This window comes from Talpa occidentalis, unplaced genomic scaffold (genome assembly GCF_014898055.3).
Source record: "Talpa occidentalis isolate TD23 unplaced genomic scaffold, MPIMG_talOcc4v2.1, whole genome shotgun sequence".
In the NCBI taxonomy this organism is placed as follows: domain Eukaryota; kingdom Metazoa; phylum Chordata; class Mammalia; order Eulipotyphla; family Talpidae; genus Talpa; species Talpa occidentalis.
The window spans coordinates 1977866-1983592 of NW_026555331.1; the positions used below are offsets into that span (position 1 = coordinate 1977866).

At 51.9% G+C, this 5727-nt stretch overlaps 1 pseudogene; it reads right to left on the reverse strand.

Moving 5' to 3' along the window:
* Nucleotides 1-3060: 3060 nt before the first annotated feature.
* LOC119239234 (N-acetyltransferase 8-like) lies at nt 3061-4036 on the reverse strand (annotated as a pseudogene).
* Between the last annotated feature and the right edge of the window lie 1691 nt (nt 4037-5727).

The following is a 5727-nucleotide window of genomic DNA, read 5'->3' on the forward strand; positions in this document are numbered from 1 at the left end:
CATGTCCCACCTAGCCCTTGTTCCCTGCCTTCCACCTCAGCACGTCCACACAGCTGCTGGTATGGAGGAGTGCTCTGCCATCCCAGTCAGAGTCCACGACCCCAGCCTGGGCACATGAGGCCTTCACAACTGGGCTTCTGCCCTGCCTGGCCCGAAATGGTCTTAGTCATTTGACAATTTTCATTCCCTGCACTTACATCTAGGCTGCCCAACCGTCTGGCCACCCTTCCGTCAACCCAGTATGATGCAGCTCCTTGTGTTGACACTCAGTTGGTAGACACCCAGACATGTCATAATGGGTATAGAGTTTCTGTTTGGCCTGTTGGAAAAGTATGAGTAGTTAGAGGCGATGGTTACACACTGTGATGTAGTTAGTGCTGCTGAACTGTACTCTTAAAAATTACTGACATGGCTAATCTCAAGTTGTATACATTTTAATTTGTGAAAATAAGAACAGGAGGAAGAGGAAGGAGCAGAGGGAGGAGTCACAGGCCCCTGCGTGCACCCACAACAGAATTACAAATACACTGCTTGAACCAGAGCAAATTAATGACTTTAAATTTTTACCAAATTTAAAATGAGACCTCATGCTTCAAATGTAACAAATCACTTATTAACTGAAGAGAGGAGCAGGCCAGCTAAGAGTCAGCATTCTAGGTGTCTTTTTCTGGGTCCAAGCACTGACCTCTGAAATAGCTGGACCACGTCCTCCCTCCTTCCTACTTACTGAAACTGTCAGTACCCTACTCTGCCCAAAGGGTCCCATACAAACCAGAAATGTGGATGTGTGCATAGCTCCTGGAGGCCCTTCTCACTTCTGTTTTCATTACCACGGGCCTGGAGGGGCCACAGCACACACCCCAGTACAGAAAAAGTATTTTTTCAGTCCACTCATTTCCCAACGCTTTCCCCACATTCTCACACAGGTACGCATGCACACACACACACACACACACACACAGCCATCAACATCCTCTCTCAGCCAAAGTCCAGGCTCACTGGCATCAGTTTGACTTAAGAGTCACCAGGAAGTGTCAAACATCAGTGCTCCTTAACCTCAGGAGGGGCTGTGTGGACAGGCTACCACCTGTGCCCAGTAGGGTCATGCTGGGCATTGGAGCAGCACCCACTCAAGCTGGAGGCATCCCAGAGAGCAAGGCTACTGCTCCTGAACATTCAGAACCAGCCTCGGCCTTGTCCATCACCTGCTCCAATGCCCTGCACTCAAGCCCCAACCCTGGGCCCTTTTTTGCTCCTTTCTATCAAACAAGGCTCTTTCTGCCTCAGCCTTAGTCCCTGCTCTCCCTCTGCCTGCAGTTTTCTCCTCCTGCCTCTGCCACCCCTCTGGTGTTTGTCAGCTCCTCTACTTTCCAGCTGAGGTGGGACACCGGGTTGCAAAGATCACTGAGATCAGGAGGAAGAAAGCAGTTCTCTGGCATGTACAGCCCTGGTGGGCATGGGCCAGGTTTCTCTAGAATTAAAAACACCACGTTGTAACTGTTGTTCAATTAACCTCTCAAAGCGTCCTCTCAATTAAACTCTGTAGGCGTCCCATGGTGCAGGCGCAGGCCAGTGCCTGTTGGGATCTCCTCCTGCGGGCCAGCTGACAGGGCCCAGGAAAACCAGAGGGGCAGCAAGAGAGGCAGGAGCACACTGGGGAGGCAGCCGAACTCCACCATTCAAAAGGAAACTGCAGTCACAACTCAGGAGGCAGTGGGCTTGATGAAATGGCAGATTAGGTCAGTTGAAGAGGTGTTGTGCATGGCTGAGTTTTCTGAGGGCACAGCTGAAGGGGAAAAAGCATCGGGCCCGATTATGTTGGTGGCTAGGCAGAAGGCACTGTGAGTGACAGCAGCAGGGAGAAAAGAGGCTGAAATGGAGGAAAGAGAGAGCTGAGTCCCATGGACAAGACTGACAGGTCTCTACTGAGGTGCAACACGCCTGTACAAATCCATTTGGCAGGACAGGGTTGGGCCTGTGACCTGCTGACCCTTCAGATGAGTTCATCTGTGAGCAGAGGACACTGCCAGAGTAGAAAGGGTGGCAAAACTGCAGTGTCACGTGAGCCAGGCTGAGAGGGACCCAGGACTTCCTTGGTCCCTCAAAGGGATGGAGCATGCTGGCGCAGAGAGGGCTCAGTTCATCCTCGGACCCAGCCTGTGGCTGGGGGACCCAGTGAAAGGCTCCAGGCCTTATGGGGGCACACCCAGTTCCAGTGCTAGCAGGTAGGGAAGGGCTCACAATGAGGCATACACGACACAGCTACCAACCCCATCTGCATTTGTATCAGAGCCTTGAGGGATGACGTGGTCAGGCCAGAGTCTCCTGAACATCTGGAGTCCAGAAGCATTTGGGGACAGAGGCTGGTCCCAGCTCTGGCAGGTCAGGGAAACTGGCCAATCCCATTTCCTCTTCCTGGATGCCCACACTCCCAGTCTCACTTTAGGCATGTTGGGGTCCAGGCACTGACATCTGGCCAGTGGGATGTGCCTGTGCCTCTGTAGGTCTAGCCCAGTGTATCTCCACTCTGTCCCTGGGTTCCTTCTTCAGAACCCTGCAGCAGACACCTTGGTCCCAGAGCAGATTGAGGGCCTCATTGTCCCCGGTCTTTCTCACACTCCTCATGCTCCTTTTGTCATGTGACCCTCTCTAAAGGCAGGGTCCCCTCTCTCCACTCCCATCCATCTCATGGATGTTAGCAGGTATGTCACCTACAGAGAATGGAAAAGCTTCATCTTGTTTCTTCTTCACTTTTGTTCTTCTGCAACTACCTTCAAAGCAAGCCTGACCTAGCCTGCTGGAACATAAGTAAGCCCCATCTCCCTGCCCCCCAAACCATTCCACAACATGTGAACAAGGCCAGTCAGACCAAAAGAGCTGTGCAGCCACGTTTGTTTGTGCACACTAGATTGTTGACCACAGCCTCACAAGAAAATGAAAAGTTCCTCTTATTATGTGGCTGCTGTTGTATGTAATATGTTGTAGCACTAGATATACAAAACACTGTTAACCCACAAGGCCCCCGTGAAGCAGACACCAGCATGACTTAGGGCTCTGACATGAACCAGCAATCAGCTTTTATTGTGAGCCACGCAATTTCAAGCTTGCTCGTTACTGCAGCAGAGCTGATCCTCTCCTGACTAATCCACTATGAGCGGGTCACAGGCCCCACCTTGCTTCATCTCCTTGGAGACCTGAGCACAGGGAAGGTGGTAGATGAATTGAATTGAATGTGCAGCAATTATCCTCCAGCACAAGGAGAAGAAGTAGTGGTGTGTCTTCTGGAAGCCCATGCGCTGGTAGAGGGCCAGAGCAGAGTACTGCAGCGAGCTGGTGCTGAGGACGACTGCACTGTAGCCCTGGTCCTGCCCAAACTGGAGGACAGTCCTGACCAGGGCTTTGGCTATCCCGCGGCCTCGGTGCCCCAAGGCCACACAAAGGTGAAGCAACTCCAGCCGCTCCTTCCTCAGGGCAGGGTCCTTCACGGGCAGAGCACCCACCATGCCCACCACCTGCCCCTCACATTCAGCCACCCAGAAGCAGGAACCATGCTCACTGAAGTAGGAGCAAAGACATGACTTCAAATTCAGTCCAGGGGTGTTTGACAAAGAATCAAAGGGCCGGGAAGAGAGAGGTTGGCCAGGAGGGCCGGGAGCCAGGTGCCGGTGACCAGGAATACAACAAAAGGCACCCCAAGCAGGAGCAGGACTATTCAGGGAAGCTTCACAAGTGATAGAAGGTGGTGGGGGCATATTCTCACATCCCCTGAAAGAACAGCCCAAGACCCTTTTTCGATCCCTGTCCTGTATTTGTGTATGTTATAAGGAGGAAAAGGAGCCATGGATGGCTTTGTACATTAATCTGAGTCCACAAGAGATGCTTGGAGTCCCGGCGTACCAGCCCAACAGCCCTGGGAAAAAGAGGAAGCCAGGTGAGTGCCCACATCGCTCCCACTTACCAGAACAAGTGAGACCCTACTTAAGGTTTTCACTCTCTGGCTCTTTTGCCCAAGAGGAAGTAGGCCACAGAGCCTGGAGGTGATGGGCCAGAAGACAGTTATTTCATCCTGGCTTTGTCCATTTCTGGTGTGTGCCCTTAGGCAAGTCCATTAACCTCTCTGAGCTCCTGTTTCTTCACCTGAACAACACGTGAAGAACTTATATAAAAACTTACATAAAACTTATAGAAAACTTATATGAAAACTTACATAAACACTTGCCATCTTGGCTAGTGCTGAGAAGTTAATCAGATGCCTAAGCTGCAGTCTGTCAAGTGCCCTCCCACCCATCCTCTCTCCCCTTTTACAGCTCTCAGCTTATTTTCCATTGGGAACAGCCAGACCAGCTGTGTCCTCCCTCTACTCCCTCTCCCAGGGAACATCCATTGCAGGAGTCCTGTGTTCCCAAGCATACATTTCAGCAAAAGTCCATTCCCCTGGGATGAATTTTTAGGCTGCCGAGTTGACTTAAGAGCCAAATACCTGAAATAGCCCAGACTTGAGGGCCCAAAGATTGTGTGGGGTCCCACCATCTCCTAGCACTGTCCTTCCACCCATGTCCTCTCACCTGCTACCATGAGCCTTGACTGTCCAGGGTGGCCTCAGCCTAGACTCTGCCCTCAGCCTCCAGCCGGCATCCAGTAGAGACTGTCCAAGGCCAGCTTCACCTCTGGGGACCAGGCTCTTAGCGCAACCTCATTGGCTGACTCAGACATTTGTTAATCATAAACCCCAGGAATGAGGAGCTGGGGTAGGCAGAGCAGAGAGCCCATGCTCCATTTCCCTCTGTGTTCACCAGAGAGTTATCTGGAGGAAAAAAGACAAGGTCTGAAACAGCTCAGGAGTGGCCTGTACGGACAGCCCTCATCCCTGCTCCCATGGGAGTTCAGCCCTGGAGCATGTCCGACCTAGCTCGTGTTCCCTGCTTTCCATCTCAGCACCTCCACACAGCTGCTGAAATGTCTCCCTCACCCTGTGCTCCGCCATCCCAGGTCAGAGTCCACAACCCTACCTGGGCACATTAGACTTGGTCTAAGTCATTTGATCATTTTTATTCCCTGCACTTTCTTACACCCCTCATCCATCCATCAGCCCTCCCTCCACCCAGTAGGATGTAGCTCTTGTACAGGGGTCCCTTTCAGGACAATCTCCCTGATGTTCAGCCACAGGTGCCTGGACTGTGTGCTGCTACTGTGGATTCTGACCTTTGTCACACCTGTGCCTGAGCAATTGTGAAAAATTTTTTTACTGAGATGTAGCAGCAGTAAGACAGACAAGTGCAGAAGAAACAGACAAGTCCCTTCTCCTGGAATTGATATGTTAGGAAGGGGCACCTTCCAGAAATTTCCTTGAACCCCTCCCTACATGTCCTCCCCCAGACCATCTCAGTCCCTAGCTCTGTTTTCTTATAGTTCTTTGAGGCAAGTATCACTATCAGAATCCAGCTCGTGTGTGTGATATTTATGTGCTTGTTTGGGGCCAGGCACCATGTAAACGCCTGCATCCAAGTGAGTGTGATGTGAGCCTCTGGGGGGATGTGAGGCAGAGACTAGAGGGGAGGCAGCCTGAGCTAGGCAGAGTAAGGGGTAGGATTTCAGGCTGAGGGACCAGAGGACTGAATTCCCTGAGGCAGGACAAGGACAAGGCTTTCAGGACTGATGGTAACTTGTCTGCGGAGGGAGGCGTGGTGAGGGTAGCAGAACCCTGGCACACAGGGCCTGTGGTCCAGA